A 23,057-nucleotide genomic window follows, 5' to 3' on the forward strand; every position below is an offset into this window, starting at 1 on the left:
GGGTGGTCCGCCGGTGCATGGATCCACTCGTTTACCGGAGTCAGGTGTTCCGCCCAATAGTAGGCCTCCAGGTTGGGAAGCGAGATCCCCCCACTGTATTGGTGCCTTTGGAGCGTCTGCAGGGCTATCCGCGGTTGCTTTCCTAGCCATAGAAAGGTACGGAGATCCGCGTGTATCTTTGGTATCGTGGCGTCCGGGAGTGGGTAGTATTCATTTTGCAGCGCGTAGAGGAACTTAGGTAGGGTAATCATTTTGTACATTGCCCCAGGCCCAGAAGGGTGAGCGGCAGCTGTTTCCATCTATTCATGTCCGCCACTGCATCTCCCATAATCCGTTCTATATTTTTGGAAAAGGAGAGTTTCCTGTCTAGGGTAATATGTATGCCCAGGTATTGGAAGCCTGTGGCGGTAGTGACCAGTCGCTCGGGCAGGGTCCCCCACTCCTCTTTCCCCTGTGGATCGTATAAAACGGACTTATGCCAATTGATGGTATGGCCTGCTCTCGCTCCGAAATTGTCCAATTCCCTAAATAACTCCGGCACTGTAACGTCTGGTTTAGTGATGTACAGTAGTACATCGTCGGCATAGAGGGATATTTTTTCTTGGACCGCAGCCGTGGCTTCTCGCGAAAAGCCGTGAATATCCGGGTTCCGTCTTATGTTCAGTGCCAGTATTTCTATGGTTAGTGTGAATAGAAGGGGGGATAACGGGCACCCCTGGCCTCAACACGAAATTCGCGGGATAACTTCCCGTTCACTCTCACTCGCGCTCTCGCGCCGTGTATAGGAGCTGTATCCAACCCCGAAATTTTAGGCCGAAACCAAATCGTTGAAGCGCCGCCATGAGAAATGGCCAGTGCACCACGTCGAACGCTTTTTCGGCGTTGAGCGAAAGGAACCAGTGGGGTTCACTCCTTTCTTTGACTTCCTGCAGCCAGTTGTGCTTACATCTGAGGTTTAATTTGGTCGCTCTATCTGGGAGAAACCCCGATTGGTCCATGTGGACGAGGTCCGGGACTACCGATCTCAGGCGAGTAGCCAGGATGGTAGCTATAATCTTCACCTCTATATTTAGGAGAGAGATCGGGCAATAGGAGGCACACTCCTCCTTAGGTTTGCCCTCCTTATATATTGGCACAATGGTGGCCAGAGCGAGGTCTGGTGGCAGGACCCCCTCCTGGTATGATTCGGTGAAGAGAGTTTTAAGGTGTTGTGTTAGGAGATCGGTCCCTTTTTTAAAGAATTCCGCTGGGAATCCATTTGGTCCAGGTGTCTTACCCGATTTCAATTTTGTTATAGCTTCCGATATCTCGTCCAGCGTGATATCCGCTTCCAGTAACGTACATGTTTCGGAGGACAGTGTTGGGATCTCAGTCTGTTCCATATATTGTAATGCCACTTCTGCGTCCCCCAGGGCTCTAGCTTCATAGAAGCGTTCGTAGTGGGTCGCGAATGCCTCAGCTATCTCCCCATCCATGTATACTATTCCCCCTTCCGCAGATTTCATTTGTTCCACCCATCTGTCTGCTCTCTCCTTCCTACTCAACCATGCCAGGAGCCTACCCGATTTATCCCCCACATCGTAGAGACGGTGGAGAGTTGCCAGGGATTGTGTCCTCACCTCATTCGAGACCACCTCTCTATAGTTCTGTTGTGCATCAAGCAGTTGTCGCAGTGTCCCCGCCCCCTTGTGTGCTTGATATTCCTCCTCCAAAGTCAAAATTGTGGCTTCCAGGTCTGCTACCTCTGCTTGTTGTTTCCGTCTCTCCTCCCCCAACCTCCTCTGTATTCGATGTCGTAGCACTGGTTTCATCACCTCCCAGAAGGTGATCCCCGAAGTTACTGAACCTTCATTCTCCGCTATATACACCTTAATGTCTGCCCTAATGCCCCGCAGGATCTCCGGTGTCTGGAGGTCCCATGCCGCTAGACGCCAATCCGCACCTCTCCTCCCCCTTCCTCCTCCCACCTTTGCATATAGGGGTGAGTGGTCCGAGATTTCCCTCGCTTTGTATTCTACTACATGGTCAGTTGTGAGATATTGCCGCGCTACGAAGATGTAGTCTAGTCTGGAAAAGACCCCATGTGCCCCGGAGTAGAACGAATAGGCGGTCTGTGTAGGATTGCGCCATCGCCATATGTCAGTGAGTCCTATAGTAGTCTTCAAGTGTGACAGGGCTGTCTGCGCTCCCCCTCTACGTGGTTGCCCCGTGCGATCCTGTATTTCGGACATTACATCATTGAAATCGCCCCCCACTATTTGCATGGTGTCCGCTGTGTCAAGGAGAATGGATGTGAGCGCCTTGAGCGTGCGTGCTTGTAGCTTCGGAGGCGCGTATACCGAGATTATAGTGTACCTTTGTCTCCTCCAAGTCCCTTGCACTCCCACATATGTTCCCTGGGGGTCGCTCCATGTGCGCGTGGTGCAGAACGGGGATGACTGTTTGACTAGGATCGCTACCCCTCTGGAGTCCGAGGTGTACCCTGCGTGTGCCAAGACCTTGTATCTACCTCTAGCTATGAACGCACACTTATCCCCCTTAAGGTGTGTTTCTTGCAGTAGAACGATGTCTGGTGTTGTTCTCTTAAGGTATGTATTCACCAATCCCCTTTTAATTTTCGATCCCAAGCCGTTCACATTCCATGTTAGAAGAGAGACTCCCTTGTCCTCCCCTTGTGGAGCTGCTAATGTACCTGCCATTGTGTGTGTCGATTTCACCTCCCCTAGGTATCGGTGATGGATGTATGGATCGGTGTGTCGAAGTGTATGTCTGTAGCTCACCTCCCACTGTTCCCCCCCCTCCAACTCTGCCCCCCTCCCCCCCAACTTGATAAAACATTACAACTCCCCATTCCCCCCACCTCCCCACCGCCCTCCCCTTCCAGACTCCTCCCAGTATAGGACAGAGCTTTCAGCGGGAGCCGGTTTGTCGCCCACCCTTGCCCCCCCATTGTTCAACTACCCCTCACCCTTCCCTCCACAGTGGAATGCGGTGGGGCTATTGGTCCCTACTCTGCGCCCAAACGGGCGAACAAACCAACACAAGAAACACCAACCAATTAAATGGTAAAAAACAACAGAGGATAGCGTCAACTTGCGTGTCTCCGGTCTCCCCGGCCGTAGTCTCTGGAAACCCACTCAATCAACGTTCATGAATGTGAATCTTGCGTAGCTGTATCAGTCCCGCTATTCTTGTCGGAGGAGTCTTGTTCTAGGTGGCGTATCTCCTTTACCAGTGGATGTATCGAGTTCTGTTCCTCTCCATGCTCATCCACCTCGGCTGCCGATGCTCCACCGTCCGCGTCTTCTTCCACCTCTCCTTCCGAGCGTACCTGGTGACGGATATCTTGCCTTCTAGAGCCCGCTGTAGACGATTCCCCTGGCGACTCCGATCGCCCTCTCCTCATCCTCGTGGCGGTGTGTGCCGGGTATGGTGTCCCCGGGGTGCGGGAATGTAGTCTTTTGGATCTCCGTCGTTGGGGTTTAGGAAGGCCCCACTGTGCTCTCTCTCTCAGTGATCTATCCACTTCCTCACGCCCTGCGGCTTCTCTGCTATTGAGGATCGGTCTCTCCTCGAGCCACTGCCATGCGTCCTCAGGGTGATTAAAGAATAATGATTTTTCTTTGTATATGACTTTAAGTTTGGCCGGGAAAAGCAACATGTAGGTGACGTTCATGGACCTGAGTTTCGCCTTCACCGCATCAAAGGAGCGTCTCTGTTTCTGCACCTCCTGGCTTTAATCTGGGAAGATCATGATGGTCGTATTCTCCAATCGAATCTCACCCAGTTTTCGTGCTTCCCGCAGTATTAAATCCCTGTCTGCAAAATTGAGAAAGCGTGCGATAACCGGTCTAGGTCTCGCACCCTCCAGTGGCTTTGCTAGCAGTGCTCTATGCGCTCTTTCAATTACAAAACACGCAGAGAATTTCGCCGCTGGGAAGGTCGTAGACAGCCACGTGTGGAGGAACGCCGCCATGTTATTTCCTTCGATTCCTTCTCTAAATCCCACAAAGCGTAGGTTATTGCGGCGAGCCCTATTTTCGGCATCGTCCACTTTCCACAATAGTTGTCTATGCGAGGCCTGGAGCTCTACCATATCCTTCCGAAGTGTGGTGAGCGAGTCTTCCGCCTCCCCGATTCGCGTTTCCGTCTCTGTGACTCTAGCCGACAGGTTCCTGAAGTCTTGTCGCAGGAGAGTGACCTCCGACCCTACCTCACCAATTTTAACTTCTAGGGCTGCTCGGGATTCCTGAATGTCTGATCTTGAGGCTTGAATCGCTGCCAGCAGCCTACCTGTGTCTATTGGTCCCTCTGGCACTGCGTTGGGGTGCTCCTTTCCCAGGCGTGATGTCGCGAAGTTATCCATTGGGCCTTGTTTCGGAGGTTTGGTAGAGTGTCTTTTTTCCCCATGGTTGGCCGCCTCGGGTCCGTGGCGCTCCTGGGCTGCAATACGGTTACGACCGCTGCACTAGGAACCGTGGAGGCTGCTGCTCTGTCTTTACGGTGCCTATCCGGTTCCAGTTCCTACTGGGTGCGCCAGGTACGACCTCTAGATGCCACCCTCCGGACCCGGGTGGCAACGTCGCTGCTGAGATGCAAGTCCTTTATCGAGGGTCAGCGCCGCTCCGGGGCACCCTCACTGCCAGCCCGGGTCTCCGTCAGCGGTCACCGGTGCTCCACTGGGGTCTGGTCAAAGTCCGGGTTGTGGTCTAGTTAGGCACCATTTCCCTCCGTTTGTAGCCCGTCGGAGTTCAACCTCTTGCTGATCCCACTGGCATGTCACCCAGTCAGAGGGGGTGTGGGGTCCACGTGGCAGGGGTGCCCGTGCTTAGGGCTTGACTTCCCTCGCCTTCATGTACCACTGGAAGTGTTTGCTGCCGCTTAGGTCTTTTGGCCTTTGCTTCCCCAATCTTTATACCTGCTGTTGCACTCCTGCTGTTAGGGGCCCCATGACACGTCCAATCCAGCACCCAAGGGATCCCCTGCTCCCAGCAGCCCCGTCGTTCAGCCACTGTCGGGGGGTCTCACCGCGCCCCGGTACCCGGGCGCCGACGTGCGTGTTCCTCATGTGCTGGCTGCCCTACTTCACCGCGCCGCCATGTTGGTAAAGGGCGGCCGGTTATGCAGTGTCCTGTCGACTGCCTCCCGTTTCGTGGGCACCCCCGGTGCAGCGCGGGACCCCCCCTGGTCAGCTCTGCCTTTCCCGCTATCCGCGGGTGCCCCCAGTCTGTCCTGGCGGATCACCTACTGCTTACGACGCCATATTGGTAAAGGGCGGCCCTCGGTTGTGGTCTCTCACCTCCGGGCTCGATCCCCCCGGGCGGTCGGCCCGTCGGGTCGCAGGCTCTGGTCAGGGTCCGCTGCGGTGTCTGCCTCGTCGTCTTCCTCGCCTCGCCTCCCTGCTACTGACTCCCGGTTGCCACTTCCGAATTACGCCGCCATGTTGGTGCAGTGTCACCGGGCGTCGAACCACCCGCACCGAGAGGTACGCCGATCAGTCTCACCACAGCCGTCTTGAGGGCTCTCGGTGCTTGCAGGGGTCTTCGTTCACTGCCGCAGGTCGTTCTCTGGTCCCCGCAGCCTCTCCGGTCCTAGATCAGCGCCGGCGCCGCCATCTTGCTCTCTAGGCGCTCGCGGTAGCCGGTCAGTTGAGCTCCGATCTCACGGCTCCCGTTGCTCCGGCGAGTCCCCCAGGTAGCGCTGCAGCCTCGTGGGTCTGTGCTACACTTTTACAAGTATTTTGGAGTGGTTATGCCCCATATGAGTGTCGGATCTAATATTAGCCGGCCGGGAGCTCCCGGGCAGCACGTCTAGCTCGGCATGCTGCTGGCCACGCCCCTTTAGACATATTTGGGGAAAAAATAAAAATTGAGGTATTTACTTTACTTGGGACGTTTGAAGAGTTTACCCTAACCCAAACAATCAGTGTTCAGAGCACCCGCAGCTAAGATCTATCGAGTAACGAGCAATGCTGGAAACTCACGTACATTTAGGACTTTCATTAAGTACATTAAATCACTAGTACCAATAAAAGATGAAATTGTGCAGTGCAATCCCAGGCAGTAGAGGTGAGATCCCTGGCTAAAACCTCCAAGTACTGCGAAACCGCAAACTGTTCTAATGCCCGCTTCCGGTGATGTAATGGAAGAGGAAGTTGCCACACAGTCCCTCTCAGACACCCCCACCGAGTAAATTAAAGAGGGGCTCCATACTCCAGAAACTCACAGATATTATTTAGAAAATGAAACGTGTTTTATAATGTGGTGCTTCGTGACCCTGACGAGGCGCCGAAGCGCTTTCAGTTAAGTGGTAAGATTCCTCAGGTGTTTATAATGCACTGTGACACATTATACTTAAACTGATGAGCCAGTGCTTAGAGGAAGCACCTCTTTAGGTCACTGAGAGCAACGGAGCTCTGCTGCACAAGCCGCTGCAAGGGTAGCTCAGCATGTTGAGGGTTTGCTGTAGCGAACTCCCCGAAATGGACCGGGGTGGATCACTAAAGTGTCAGCCAACATCTCACCACTCAGATAAACAGTAAAGAAAGCTCTGGCAGTTAACACTACTTTCTGGTGTTATTGCCCAATTGCCTCAGAACACTTAAACCAAGAAGACTACAATTCCCAGAATGCAATATGTGAGGTATGGTTATGCCGCTTGTTAATGTTGGTCTGCTCAGAACAACACATCAGACCCAACATACAATGTAGAGGAGTTAATGGACCCCGTGTGGTGACACTTCCGTCTGACCACACCCCACATGACCCCATTCCAATCCAGTCTGAATAAAACCGGTTCCCGACACGCTGGGCCCACAGGAAAGCATGCAAAATGGATCCTTTTGAGAGAACAACCTCGTAATAATGAGGGTCTTCTGAGTGGCAGATGTTTATTTTTAAATCACAGCATTCAAAAAGTCATGGAAAAGCACACATTCTTATTTTTTATTGGCCAATTAAGCTATTAACAATTTTACATACATATGAAAATTGCCATTTAGCGTTGTGTGAGAAAAGTCAGTTCAGTTGTCTACTGATTCTGTACTATGACGGTCCACTTGCTTCAGTCAGTGGTGCCATAACAAATACCACACTGGATTCTCTGACTTTTCATTTATTTTATTATAATAACCACAATTGCATAATAAATGCTGGTCAATGGGTACCAGAGTTCGTGAATTTCTACCATCCATGCGTAAAGTATCTTTTCTAGCCCAGGTTTGTTTTCTGGACTTTAGGCACTTGCAATGTGCCTTTAAACTCGGATTAAACAAGGCTACAGAATGCAAAGGTAAAACTAGTTGATACTGTTGCCCACGCCCGGAAGTTTCTATATTTTACAAAAGAATTCCTGAATAACATCTAGTATGCCGCACAGCACAGCCCTGTTAAACAGAACATGTCACCTTTCTTCAAAACAAGCATTTGCAATGTAATAGGATTCGCATTTACTCAAGACCTATTGCATTTTAAACGGTAGTGATCACGGACAACGAGAGGGCGGGGGGAGGAGTAGCCACGGACAACAGGAGTGTGGGCGGGGAGTTGGCTAGAAGGCACAGACAAAGGGAGGGAGGGGGGAGTAGAGAAGGTAGTAGGAGAACTTTATTAAAGTAAATAGTGCTCACTCTGGGGCCGATTCACAGAACTAATTTAAGACAAAATCCTAAACTTACTAATTTTGGTATTCACAGAAGGCATTTAGTAGTAGTAAAGTTAGGATTTTGTCTTAATTTTGACTTAAGACAAACTTAAGACAAACTTAAGACAGACTTAAAAAAGACTTAAGACAGACTTAGGACAAACTTAAGACAGACTTAAGACAGACTTAAGACAAACTTAAAACAAAATCCTAACTTAAGTCTGCCTTAAGTCTGTCTTAAGTTTGTCTTAAGTCATACTTAAGACAAAATCCTAACTTTACTACTACTAAATGCCTTCTGTGAATACCAAAAGTAGTAAGTTTAGGATTTTGTCTTAAGTTAGTTTTGTGAATCGGGCCCAATCTAAATAACACGTACCGTGTAACACTCAAAGTAAAGGTGCCAGTAGCCATGGGAGTATACAAATGGCGACATGGCCGTCATAAGGAGGTACTAACAAGCCTATAAACCAATCGGAAGGCAGCATTTACGAAGGACAAAGACAGAAGCCAATCAAAAATATGGGTGGAGAGTGGGGGCAGCTTGTTTCCCATACTCTACTACTGCAGTCTAGCAGAGCAAGCAGCACATGTGCACTGCCACTAAGCTCAACCTAAAAAGGGACCCATTCTGATAATCCTTGGAGTCTGAAGCATCTTCAAGCCACAGGGAGCACTTAACCCTTAGCATAAAAAGAAAATTTAGGCACGTATTAGTTATAGGATTTTGAAATGGTAAATCACCTTGTCTTTTTCCTCTAGTGTTAGGGTAAGTCTCTGAGTTTAGCTCACTTAGAATTATGGTAACCGGTGAAACAAGATTGTTTCTCATTTATATGTACCGCTTTCTATATTTTTTTTCGTGGTTTGATTCTGGGGTGCACCTCTTTCCTGTTAAAAATAGGCAGTGTTTCCCTATTTATTGCTGCTTCTCATGAAAGTGATACATGTGGATACTTCCCTGATCCTTCTCCCATTTACCATTCTGTGAGGAATTCTGGGGCTCACAACCTCTCTCCCTGTGGCCATTGGCTCTAAAAGTGTAATTGGTCTTCTCATGGTCCACTCGATGCATCTCTGGATCATACCCATCTTTATCCTCTTGCGATTCTCTTGCAGCATCTTCCTCCATGCATTTGTTCCCACTCACTGTATCCTTTGGATCTTCTCTGATCTCTCCGTTCACCTCTCTGTGTGTCTTCTTCCTGCTTCTTGATGAGGAAATCAAAACTCAGCTTTTCCGTGCATAATGTTGTCCTTCTGTTCAACCAGTCAACAACTCCCTCTTCTTGACTCCATCTCTTTCCTCCAGGTCTTTCTTTTCCTAAAGAACTAGCTGGCACATGCCTCAAGCATAATTGCACTGCCTTGAGGAGCACAGGGAAGCCTGTAACGGGAGGTCTGGCCCCTCTTAATACACAACAGAAGTTAAAAACTTCCTTTAATCAGAAAAAATGCAAGCAAGCAGGAATTCTTGGGAAAAAAACTTCAATTAACCCATCTCTAAATTCTTATTTCAAACCTGTTCCTAAGATATTGGTTCTTACAAAAGATAGCAAGCAAGGAGAGTTAATAACTGAGGACTGGGCAGACCACTTGAGCCCCAATCGTTACAAAATTCTGGAGGTGGAGGAAGCTGCGGCTATAGAGGCAGGAGAGATGGAGCCTGAGGTGGATAGTTTGTCGGAAACTCTAATAGAAGGGGGCCCATTGGAAAGCCCGATAGAATCAGGAGACAATAAGGAAGAAAAAGTTAATCCGAAGGGGGGAGAGATGGATGGGGCTGAAGAGGAGGGAGCGGCTATAGGTGATGGGGCGCTACACTCAGATAGTATGGTTATCGCCCTTTTGAGAAAATTAGACTTAGATGTACATCGGGGGTTTGAGGAATCTAAAAGCAAGCAGGATGGAATCAGGCAGGCAGTTGGTTTACTGGAGGCTAAGTTTGATGAGCTAAATACACAGACAGGGAAACTGGAACAAGAGGTCAAGGAGATGCAGGAGGCAGTGGAAGATAACTGTAAAGAGCTAGAGGAGATTAAAAGCAGAGAAAAAGCATACGAGGATCGGTTAGAGAGATTGGAAAATATGCAGCGAAGAAATAACCTACAAATTTTGAAGTTACCAGAAGAAAAAGAGGGAGAGGATTTAAAAGGTTTTTTAGTTCATTTATTAAAATCTGAGCTGCAGTTGGAGGAGACTGAAGAGGAGATTGCTGCTGACATACAGAGGATTCACCGCGATCCCTTCAGACTGAAGCCAAATCGGTCTCAGCCTAGAAGGGTTTTGATTAACTCTCTCACGTACAGTTTAAAAAAAAAGATTCTTGTTACAGCATTGAAAAAGGGCTCTCTTATGGTAGGGGAAGCAAAAATTGAGATCAGATCTGACCTATCCGTAGTTACTGCAAATAGGCAGTGGGAGCTGGGGAAGCGAATTGAACCCCCAAGGAAATTGGGGGCGACTGTGCAGTTAAAATTCCCAGCTTTTTTAAAAGTTATGTGGAATAACAAAATGTACTCCTTTAGATTTGTAGATGATGTAGATACTTTTCTGGAGCACTGCCAAGGCGGTGGTGCATAGCTAACGCATCTCGGCTTATGGTTTATGGTTTGTGCAGCTTGTAAATATGTAATTAGAATAGAATAAAAAAAAAAATAATAATAATTAAAAAAATGGGTTAAGTATAGAAGCTATGGTAGCACGTCAGTCGGTGATCGGCACTCAAAGGGCCTAGGTTTGGGCCTTAAGAAGTTGGAAGGGTTTTCCCAGGGAGGGGGGGGGAAGGGGAGGGGGGAGCTGGTTAGGGGTTAGAGGTAGAGGGGGAGGGATAGGAAGAAGGGGGGAGGAAAACAAAAATGTTCTCATATGCTAAAGACCACCTTGAGGGTAAGGATTCAGAGATTAGTATATGATGGTGGAGGGTAAGAGTGAGAGGGTTAAAACACAAATAGTGAAATGGGTGTCATGGAATGTCAATGGTTTAAGGGTTAAAGCAAGAAGAGATAGAATTCTGAAGTACTTAAGGGATACGCCAGCTAATATAATGATCCTTCAAGAGACTCATTTAACGGGGGAGGAGTGTAAACAATTCTTGGGTCGACTTCGGTGGATAAGGTATTTTTTCAGTTCACCACAAACAAGGGTTACTAAAGGAATATTAGTGATAATTAGATATGGGCTGGATTGTCAGGTAATGAGTAGTGTTGCAGATGAGAAAGGTCGTTGGTTGATAGTGACTTTAAAGATAGTGGGTTCACTATATAATATCATTGGTTATTATGGCCCTAATCAGGACGATGTTACCCCGCTGCTAGAACTAACACAAGAGATGACTGGGCTTTCAGGATATATCGTTCTCGCAGGGGACTTCAACACCGTACTGGACGCTAAGCTTGATAGATCCATTAATAGCAGAGCCCAAGGAAATGGTAAAATGGCGGCCAGTGTTAAAAACATAATAGAACAGTTTGGGCTTTGCGATATTTGGAGGAGGCTGGCTGGGTCTGGGCTTGGATATACATACTATAACAAAAAATACAGTCATAGATCTAGAATTGACTTTTTTCTGTTAGATGCAAGATTAGTGGACAATGTGAAGGAAGTGGTACATGTAGGGGTGCATTTATCCGACCACTCAGCGGTCTCCTTAGAATTGGAAATTGGATCTTGTGTTGTGGATTCAGTTTGGAGGCTAGACCGTACAGTTTTATATGACCAGGAAGCGATGCAGTCCCTCCAACAGGAGCTTGAGGTATTTATAGAACACAACATAGGATCAACCTAACTAGATATTGTTTGGGAGGCCACTAAGGCCTTTCTTCGAGGCAGGCTGGGAGCACTGGGGGCTAAGAAAAGGAGGGCATATTACCAGGAAACAGCGAGTTTGGAACAGAATATCCGAAAATATGCAGTCATGATTATAAACTCAGGGGGAGCTCAGGTGGAGGAGATTCTTCAAGAGCTGGAAGGATTAAAGGAACAATTGACTGTTGTGATCAATAAAAGGGTGAAAGAAAGATGGGAGGCTTCTAGTCAGGATCACTTCGAACACTGAGAAAATGCAGGCAAACTTCTAGCTTGGAAGGTTAGGAAGAATCGGGTTAAAAATATGATAAAAGAGGTCAAGGTTGGTGCAGAAGAAAAAGTAGCCTCAAATACAAATGAGATTGTGGAGGCATTTCATAACTACTTTGCGGAAGTATATAGTGAAGACTTACATCCAGATAAGCAGGAGATGGAGAAGTGGGTTAGAGTTCTAAAATCCGCTACAGAAGAACACCGAAGGGTTTTGAATAGAGACATCAAGCTGGAAGAGGTAGAGGAAGGCATTAGGAAGGCAAAAAAAGGCAAAGCACCTGGTCCCGATGGCCTTCCTATAGAAGTATACAAGAGCCTGATGCAAGGGCTGGCTCAATTATTAACAAAGGTGTTAAATGAGGTGTTCTTTGGAAATATGAAGATTCCGGCATCATGGGACCAGGCAAATATAATCATCATACCCAAATCTGGTAAATCTCCAACACACATGGATTCATATAGACCCATTTCACTCTTGAACTGTGATTACAAAATGTTTACCAAGATTTTGGCAGATAGGCTGGGTAAAGTGATCCCGTACTTTATTCATGAAGATCAAAATGGATTTGTCAAAGGTAGACACTTAAATGAACTAACCTTTTCCCTGATAGGCAGTATAGATGTTGCGGTTGAGCAAAGACTTCCCCTGGCGGTGGTGGCCTTGGATGCTGCCAAGGCTTTCGACCGTGTAAATTGGGAGTTTTTGAAGATTCTACTCAAACATCTTCAGCTAGGGGAAAATTTTCTTCAAGCGATATCGCAATTATATCATACGCCAAACTCTAAGGTCTTGGTTAATGGAGTCCTTACAAAATCTATTAGAATTGCGCGAGGAACTAGGCAGGGATGCCCCCTGTCCCCACTTCTATTTGACCTTTATATTGAACCATTGGCTTGCAAAATAAGAGGGTCAGAGAATATTCCTGCTTTTAGTTTCCAAGGGTGGTCAAAGAAGATAGGGCTATATGCGGATGACATTATAGTTTTAACATCAAATCTGACAAGATCACTGGTGGAAATTGAAAACATTACAAAAAAGTTTGGAGAAGTTTCAGGATACCGATTAAATTCGGATAAGACTGAGATTATGGCTTGGAACATGGCAACGGAGCCTGGGATCGCAAAAAAGCAGATTAGATATTTGGGGGTACAAATCACTCAAGATATAAAACAGCTAACACTAGTAAATCTGACCAAAGCAAAGAAAGATATTACAGCATTATTGAGAAACTGGAGTTCAATATCACTGACTATGATTGGCCGGGTAAATCTGGTGAAAATGATGGTGCTTCCGAAATTGACTTTTTTATTTGATTTTGTTCCCCTTATGTTTGAGAAGGTAGGCCTAGCTAAGCTACAGAGTGAAATTGGTTCATTTATTTGGGGTTCCAAGGGGTCAAGGCTATCTTGGAAAAAAATTCGGAGAAAATATGCCAAGGGAGGTCTAGCAGCTCCAGACTTTCAATTTTATTCTTGGGCTTTTTTGCTCAAGAACTGTAGATTGCTTCTTGGTACTCCCAATAACTCATCAATAGGGGATCTTTTTACGGCCATGTTGAAAGTAGAAAAATTTTACAAGCGCGGCTCCTTATATGGTTTTGCAGATCCAAAATACTTCAAAAAAGTTAGATTGAAGGTTTTAAGAGACCTAGCTACGGTATGGTACCGTATTAGACGCGTGACAAAAATTCCATATTTCAGCATGGCTGCACCAATTTGGGAGGTCCCGGGGGCTCCAAGTTGGACGAAAGATGCTTTAGCAAAGGGCTTTGAAAACAGAAGGCCCACAGGTCTGGGGTGATCTGTTTTTTGAAGGAGCATTGTTACCGTGGGCGGTTTGCGAGCAACTCTGGGGTCGTAATTTTGCAAAATTTAAGTATCTGCAGATACAAAGTTGGGGAGTAGGTAAGGGAAAGTTAATGGGACGACATAATGAGTTCGAAGAAAAGTTGGCTTCAAACATTCGGATGAACAAAGAAGTGGCAACATGGTATTGGGAAATAGTCGGAATGGAGGACGGCCCCTTCCTACTTCCAGAGTTCCTGTGGGGAGAGCGCTTGCCGAGGATCGCAACAGAAGAACAATGGCAAGTAGATATGTTGATTCTCTACAAAGTGGTAAAACCTGCGAATTTAAGGAGGAATCACTTGTTCACTCTCCACAGGGCATATTGGACCCCAAAGAGGCTTGCAAAATTCAAAGATGAGGGCATGGTGTTATGCCCCAAGTGTAAAAGCCCAAATGAAGATGACATTCATATGTTCGCGACATGCTCAGAGATTCAAGATTTTTGAGCAGCTGTAAGTGAAACGCTATCAAAAATGTTGGAGCAAGATATCACGGTAAGCCCTGAACAGATCATCTCAGGTAGACTGGATATTTAAGGTAAGGGCCTTGATGATAATTCTAAACTGTTTTTCTATGCCATTTTGATTGCTCGAAGAGAAATATGTAAACTGTGGATTTCGCCAGAACCTCCGACAGAATTAATGTGGATTAGAGCTATGAAAACAATAGCTAAGTTGGATTTGGCTGGGCAAAATAATAGGAAGCACCAATTTTGGAATTTATTTTTAAATCACTATGGGTGAGGGAACTGGGAGTCAAATAATTGCTGACTTTTAAGATAATGGAAAATAAGGTTCGATGATTAAGTCACTTCAGATGCTCTTGGAGGTTTAATGAAACCTATATGCTCTCCTGCATCAGGTATGGCTGTGACACCTTCCACTCTTTTCAAGCCTACAGGTTTGCAGTGTAAGCAATAGGAAATAACCTCTCATAGTTGAGTTTGAAACCACCAAGGGCGGTACAGATATGAAGAGGTGGGAAGTGGCGTATGAGGACAAAAAAAAAAAAAAAATAATAATAATAAATAAATAATAATTGCACTGGCAAATATTGCGAAAATGCAAAACAGTCCGTTAGCGACCGCAAAACGAAACTTTCCATTCATCAACAGAAATACCGAAAAAACCAAGAGATTCGCAACAATAGCTCTCGCAAATCTAGCGAGTAGCAAAATAGTGAAACCATAATAGTGAAACATACAATTGCTACCGCAAATAGCGATTAGCAAATTAAGATTCACAAAGCAATGCATCAAAAATTGTAATTAGTGAATTCAATGAAAATCGCTACTTTGCAAGAGCAGAATATGGGGAATCTCAACCAGGAGGTAAAGTTAAAAAATAAGTAAAAAAACCAAACAGGTGCAAACAATTAGAAACCCTTTGAAAATGTCTCAGGAGACCCTGTGAGCCTTTCACAGTGGCAGCCCTCTACGTGCTGGCAAGGAGGATGAGGATCAATGCAGCAGCCCAGCGCCGGAGGAGGATACAGGAGAGGGTATTCCGAGTGAGCATAACATTGCTAGGCCAAAATGAAGAAGAAATATATGATAAGTACCGGTTGAACCGTGCAATGATATTGCGCCTCATTGCATATTTGGAACCCCTGCTGCAGCACCAGACTTGTAGGACCAATGCCATCCCTGCACACGTACAGGTCTTATGCAGCTTGCACCTACTAGTGTCAGGCAGTTTCCAGGGGATAGTAGCCGTAGCCAGAGGTGTATCCCAAAGCACACTCTCACGCTTCTTCCGAAAATTCCTTGACTCCATGTTGACAATGATACACACCCACATCAACTTCCCCACAACCCCACAGGAGTTGAACCAGACAAAACAGGAGTTCTACCAGGTGGCTCATTTTTCACATGTCATCGGATGCATTGACTGCACGCATGTCCCAATCTGTCTACCAGCAGCCAACGAGTACATCTTCCGGAACAGGAAGTCATACCACTCCATCAATATGCAGGTCGTGCGCAATGCAAAGCACATTATAACGGACATCGTGGCACAATTTCCAGGGAGCACACATGACTCGTATATATTTTGCCACAGTGGCACCCACAGGCGTCTGCTCAGGGGTGAATTTGTTGAAGGACACCTACTTGGTACATACATATATCTAGTTGCCACATCATGAAACAAAATGTAATAGCATGACTGTGGCTAACCCTTTGCTTTCCACCCTGTAGGTGACAGCGCATATGCCCTGCGCAAATATATCCTGACACCATACTTCAACCCCGCCACACCACAGGAACAGAGGTACAACGCAGCACACATAAGCACAAGGAATGTGGTAGAACGGACATTCGGCATGCTCAAAAGTCGTTTTTGCATCCTTCATAAAACTGGTGGTGCATTGCAATATAGCCCCGAGATCTGCTGCAGGATTGTGGCTGTATGTGCCATGCTGCACAGCATTGCCACCAGAAGGGGCATTCCCATTGAGATGGACAACAGTGACTCGGATGGTGACGGGCAATCACCCGGACAACACGGACAGGCGCATGTGGCAAACACTGCAGAGGGTCAGAGGAGACGTGCACGCATCACACAACATCATTTTTGAGGTATGTAAGAATGAGCCATGACAAACAAATGCTGTACGTAAATATTTATTAACATGAGCACATGTCAAACTTGAGACGTGCGTTTAGAAATATTGGAAGATGATTGCATTGATCTATAAAGTCAAAATAAAATTGTACTCAGCACTGGAGGGCAATCACCAAGTAGAAATTGCCCATGGATACCCCACCATGGCCAAAAAGGAGTATATGCCTGGCTGGCGCCTCTTGCCACAAACCCCCAGCCTCCTGTCACCTGCCTCTGCACCATCACCCTGACGTGATCCCATGGATGTTGAGCTGCGCGAAATGCACCTCCTGTTAGTGGTCACTGGCACTGATAGGCTTCTCAGGCTAGAGGCCTCCTCACTCCCCTCCTCCCCTTCCAGGTTGATGGCACTCACAGTCCCGGACTGGATGTGTTCCACAGCAGTGGTGACTTGTCCTAAGGACCTGGCAACATCCCCACAGAAATGGCCAAGATCAATCTGCATTGACCCGGAGTGCCGTGCCAATAGCACAGTGGTAATACAGAGCTTGTTGATGGCCCTGGCATTCGCTAACATGCAGATCAGGCTCTGGATATGCCTTCTCCACTTCGTGCGTTGTCCTGCAAGCACTGCACGGGTGAGCTCCTGTAAGCTCAAGTTTGTCTGGCGATTCCCCTCAGAATCCACTGATGTTTGTTTGCGCACATTGTCTGCCATTGTGCTTATGTTTTTGGCCAGCCTTGTGATCTGCATATTGACTGTGCCCATGTGTCTCCCCTGCAGGCGCTGCACACGTAGCATCTGAGACTCCACGCCACCATATACATTTGGGACCTGCTCATCATGTGCCACAATACGGGCCCTGGACCTGCGCCGTCATCCTGTTTGGAGCTGTGTCTGTGTTGGAGTTGATGAAGGGTCTCTTGGCTGGCCGGAGGATGTAGTGGGTGCTGGAGTATGATCGGATTCCATTTCTACCAGTGAGGGTACACGTGCCCTGCGTTTTGGTGGTGGGGGTTGTGTGTTTTCTGGGATCATAGGAGTCTCTGCATCCATCTCTGCAGGTGTTTCTGAGATGACGAGCTGGTCACTATCCTCGGAGTCTGCTTCCGCTGCATCTGTGATGTGAAACAGTGCAGTGTTAGTCATGAATTATCCTAATTCTGTTTATCATTTGGCAAACTTTTTTCAAAATAAATCACTGACTTAAACACACTGGCTGGCATGCAGTATCGGTATGTTTAATTAACCATGTTAGCTTTTGAATGACCGCTTGTTTGACATGACAACTCCCATGATGCATTTTGTGTATGAGGTGAAACGAGGCATGGGGTTTTATCTGCACACTGTGATTTGTGAGGGGGATTGTGCATGGTTATACAGTACGCAGAGGATTAGCGCTTGCATGCATCTTACCTTGTGATGTTCCTGCTGCGCCGGATGTGTGCAATTGTGTTACTCCGACGACTGCCTCAGGCTCGATTGTCCCCTCAACAAGGTCCTCCAGGGCTGTGTTTGTGGGTGTTTTCAATGGACCCCCTCCTGTGCCAGCTGCTTCCTTCACCCTTTCTGCTATGCGCTCCTTTGCGCGTTTCCTCAGGTCATACCACCTTTTCTTCAATTCCTCAATGCTGCGGTGTGTGACTCCCACAGCATTCACTTTTTCCTTTATGCGCGGCCATATTTTGCGCTTCACAGCCTCTGGCACCTTCAGGGACAATTTCCCAAACAATTTGTTGTGACTACTGCTGACACCTTCAATCAGGTGTTCAAGTTCCCTCTCAGAGAACTTCAGCTTCCTCTTCCTAGGCGTGACACTCTCCCCTGCATCGTTTTTGTCCATCCTGGGTCTGGGAACAGTAGCTGGATACAGAGTGTGAGGTTTCCCAGCTCAGCTTCAGGTCTCTGCCTCATCCTCTGAGCTCCTCAGGGCACTGAATGAAGTATGGACTGGTTGACTTCCTGGTTGTGATGTCATCAGCCTGCTTCCAGCACGATCCGTTTTTTACGATTTCGCTATTAGCGATTTAGCTAATACCGAAATCACTAATACCGAACTCGCTTTTTTGCGATTTAATGTGTTAGCGAGTCGCAATTGTGTACTCGGTCCCGATTTAGCGATTTATTGCGAATTGCAAATTTTTAACGAATCTCATAATGCATTCCGGTTAGCGATTTTTTATTTGTGATTCCTTATTTATCGCAATTAAGGAATCGCTTTTTCTAGTTTTGATGCATGTGCACCTAGATCCTTAATAAGATTGTCGTTGACGGATATCTGCCGATTTTAGGTTTCATTTCAGGGTTGATATAGAATATGACAGCCTCAAGTTTCTCCAGGTCCCCACCCCCTTCCATATGCATTTCCGGTTGACATTTAATAGCTACTGTTTGCACCTGCCTTCCTAACAGAGAAGTCGGACATTGCAAGTAATTGACCAGCCCAAGGAATGGAAAGCAATTACAAACCAGGGAACTCGGCTAGCTCCGTCCTAAAAGGTACTAAAAAGGAAGTCGGCCTCCGCCAATCACAGTAGGAGATCTATTAATCACAGCAAACAAAAAAGTGGTCGCCCACCATTGCATCCTGAGACCACATAAATCCCCAGACTGGATGTGGCTCCCTAATGCCCTTAGCTCTTAATCCTTGCATGTAGCCTTACATAAATCTTAACCAAGCAATAGGATCTCACTTGAAAATCAGTTGATGGCACATATGAGGATTAATCGACTCTGAAGTCAAAAAGGCAGCTATTAATGACCTAAAGAAATATGACATCATTACCCTGCAGGAAACGTGAGCTCTTCACGTGCTCTCTTGTCTAATTTTACAGTCTATGAAGCATCAGCAGTGGCCTCACAGGCAGGGGGCCACACCAAGGGAGAGATGTCAGTTTATGTGAAAAAGGAGCTGGCAGCAATTGCATTAGTAATCCGTGCAAGGAACGGCGACTACATCTTTCTTGAAGTTTCACTAGCTAAAACAAGTAACATAAGGCCTAAACTCTCATCTTAGGGTGTATCAATCTCCACCCTGCAAAAGTAGGAAGGGAGGCAACCATGGTCTCCCTGCTTCTGAGCCTGAAAGATCTATCAGCATTACACCCAGATGATATCTGGATTAAAATGGTAGACTTTAATGCAAACCTTATGTCCACACTGCTGTCTAACCCTTTTGTGGACTTTGACGATCAAATATTGGCCATACCCCCAATCAACAAGTAATTCCAAGGACCTGACAATGTCCTGGCTTCCTTCCTAAACCAGCTAGGCCTGCGCTGACTGTACAGGAGATACAACACAGATTCCCCTTTAAGGATGGGCACTCAATTATATCTGGGCGTCTCTGGTTCATTTCCATAGCATAACCAAGTTTGATGTCACTCCCTCCTTGGCCAGCGATCATGCAATCCTCACATGTGAAGTCTGCCCTAAAACAAGACCCTTTGGAAACAAGAAGAACTCTAGCCTGTTAGGAAAATAAAGTGGTCTGTGGCAAATCATGACAGGCAAGGGAAAATATTGGACTGTTTCCTGGATATGACCAAGCGAAGAAGCCAAGACCACAAACTTATGGGAGACCCTGGCCGACCAACTAAAACTGCAAGATTTTTGCAAACACCAGCTCTGTTGCTAACACAAAACATCAAATAGTGACCTTCAAACGAAGTTTAAATAAAGTCTTGAGGAAACTCAGTAGAGCTAAGGGGGCCAATATATGACTGCAAACTCAGGTCACTACAATATGTCTACAATAAAGAAAAGCCCTCCCCACCCAAAGGAGGGAAGAGGAAGCTCAGAGATTGGCTAATTCGCATGAGGTAACAAAATCCAGGGATCCGATGAAATGTTGGCTATGCATCAACAAAAGCTCCAACTTAAATCGCAGGCAACTGCAACATTGCCCCAGTGGATTGGGAATCCTATATTAAAGACCTCCATGTGGAATTCCGATGGACCACGGACGACTCAATTCACCAGTAAAGGCCCCCAGATGGCTTACGGTGTGGCCTCGTCTTGATTCCTCAGATACATGGTCCACGGTCCAAGCAGCGTCAGCCATCAAGTCAATGCGAGCAAGTGGTGCTCCAAGTCCATGTGGCATCCTGGTTGCAGTTTATAAATGGGCTTCGTACTGATGGGCTTCTGTGATGGCGCCTTTATTCCAGGAGTACCTATTGGGGGAAACTATACCTGAAAAATGGAGGGCCTCACTTTTGGTCCCCATCCATAAGAAAGGCTTGTGATCGTGCCATGGGAACTATCGACTGATCGTGCTCTTTGACACTGAAGGGAAGTGATATGTTAGCATACTAAATCAGGAGCTCCAAGCCTGGGCGGAGGAAAGGAAGCTGATCCCACTGACTCAAACCAGCTTTCAAAAGGGCTGCCACATTGAAGAAATCTCTCACCTGATTAAAGGCACAATGGCAGCCAAGGGCAAGGCTCTCTATGTCTGGTTAATCGATTTCCAAACAGAATTCAACAGTGAATCGCAACCAAACGTTGGGCAAAACAACTGGATCATCCCTCAAAATTGAATGAAAGCAATCATTACTCTGATACCTGGGTTAAGGTAAGAGTTAGCGCTGGATGGACCCCCATGAGCAAAATCTGGACAAAGACCTGAAGCAAGGCTGCATACTGGCATCGCTCTTATTTAATCTGTACCTGGTCGACCTCCCAGGCCACCTTGCACCAGTGAGGGCATTTCCACCTAATAGCCAGTCTCAAAATGCAAGTATTCAGATTACATGGTCCTTTTGGACCAAACATCAATTGGCCTTCAGAGACTCTTTAATGAGCTTGCTGTCTACTGCAAAGCCAATCATCTAAAAGTGAACAAAATGGACAAAAAGGTAATGATAATCTCTCGCAAACTGATAAAAAGGGGGACATGGTTCATCAAGGAGAAAGACATTGAGGTTCTAGATGCCTACAATATCTGGGGGTTTGGCTGGACCATAGAGGCCATTTGGCAACACAAATCAATGCGGGACAGGGTGCAGCAAACTCCTTAGACTGGGCTTTCCATAAAGTGCAAAAATCAATGAAGAATCTAGATTTATCCCCTCTTTTGAAGGTAATAGGAACCACATTTCTCCCCATCATAGCCTATGGGGCATTGACATTTAGAGATAAAATGGCCAATTTGTTGCACAAAGCACAGTCTTCTTGTTACCGAAGAGTATTTTCGCTGCCAAACTGCACACACATGTTCAAATCCGACAGGAGTTCGGGTTAGCCTCGCAGCAATGGATTTTAAAAGTCAAGTTTGTAGCCTATAGCATGAAAGCCAAACAGGCGAAAGACCGCATGCTATCTAGGAACTGATAAGCAGCACAGCGGCAAATTGGCATAAGTACCTAAATCAAGCCCTTTAGACCCTGGAAGCATGTGCCATCTGGACCAGTGGCCTGCCGGTATACATGGTGGCTAAACTGCTTATAACAAGCTAGGCTAATATCGACGGATTGTGATGTCCAAGCTGTGAAGAAGTTGGGTCATGAAGGGATGGCCTCTAGGCTGTACAAGCAAGGGACACTCCCATCCTATTTTATCTGCCCCTCAACTGGATTGTGAACATCTGCTAATGGGCCTGCGCTTCGGATTAGTTCCTTTGAAGTCCTATTGGTATGGGCAAAGGAACTTGGAGCACACTGGCAGACAATGCCGCCCTCGTGCGAAGGCAGAGGAATCACTGACCCCTGTATTCTGTATCTGTGATGAGCTGCTTCCCTGAGAAAGTTCTGCGACCGGTTTGGCGCTTCCTAAATGTCTGGACTTGTCAAAGCGCTTTAGTAGAAGAGTGTCTGAGAGGTGTACCTGCATAGGTAGCTGCCTGCTTTGTGAAATGCAGATGCTTTACTGGCCAGTTGGCAGGTCCCCCAGTCTGCCATTGTGTCGAATTTCATACCCCTGTATTGAGTAACTTGTCAGTGTTCTAAAGGCTCGTTAACTAACCTCACCCCTTCATTTGACCTATAACAACTGAAGAGGGGCAAAGGGGAGCTTTTTTAGTCTAACAGCCCACTTACTATTAATTGTTATCTTAATGCATGTTGATTTTGATGCGTCACTCATTTTTGCTATGGTCTTATCCAATGTTTTTACATAGATGCTCTTATTTTTTAGGTTTTGCCTGCAAGTGCGCACGTAGTGCGCATGCGCTAGCAAAACCTCTTGAGTTCTATATCTGATCAATGACCCGCCTCTGTCTTTCATTGGCTAGCTCCATAAATGGAGGCTAGCCATTGGGAGACAGAGGCTGTCAATCGCGCTTTCTCAGGGAAAACGCGATTCGGGCTTTTTTAAGCCCCGCCCCTTTGTCCCGGGCCGCGCTGCGATTGGCTGCCGGCCCGGGACACCCCCGTGACGTCATTCCCGGGCCGCACTGTGATTGGCTGCCGGCCCGGGACACCCCCGTGACGTCAGCCAATCACAGCACGGCCCGGGACCTGACTTGTTAATATTGTGATCTTGCTAGTTTCTTATTTTCTCCAGGATATACAAATCTCCCGATGCGACCCAGGTGGGATTTGAACCCACAATCCCCAGCTCCGGAGGCTGATGCCTTATCCATTAGGCCACTGGGCCAGCTGAAACAAGCTCGATACAGGAAGTCTCATGGCTACTCAGCGCGCGCCCACTCGCACTGAACGGAAGCTGAGGAGGATCAGATGGAACCGAGGGCTCCCCGCAGATGACCCCAGAGAGAAGAGGGGGAACAGCCTAACCCGACGCATGGGCTTCGGACTCAGAGGGGCCATGACGGCCGCCGAACACGCCACCCGTTCGCCTCCCGTACCTAACGTGGTCTGGAGGACTAGTGGACACGCTTCATTCAGAGGTACCCTCCTATCCCACGCACACTCGAGAGGAGGAGAGCAATCAAAGTTACTCTGATCTACTGACTAGTTATG

At 47.1% G+C, this 23,057-nt stretch overlaps 1 non-coding gene across 1 annotated transcript; it reads right to left on the reverse strand.

Moving 5' to 3' along the window:
• Positions 1–22,658: 22,658 nt before the first annotated feature.
• On the reverse strand, positions 22,659–22,731 carry TRNAR-CCG (transfer RNA arginine (anticodon CCG)). The gene has a single exon. It is a non-coding gene; the product is annotated as a tRNA-Arg (tRNA).
• Positions 22,732–23,057: the final 326 nt, after the last annotated feature.

The sequence above is a fragment of the Lissotriton helveticus genome, chromosome 4_1 (assembly GCF_964261635.1).
Source record: "Lissotriton helveticus chromosome 4_1, aLisHel1.1, whole genome shotgun sequence".
Taxonomy (NCBI): domain Eukaryota; kingdom Metazoa; phylum Chordata; class Amphibia; order Caudata; family Salamandridae; genus Lissotriton; species Lissotriton helveticus.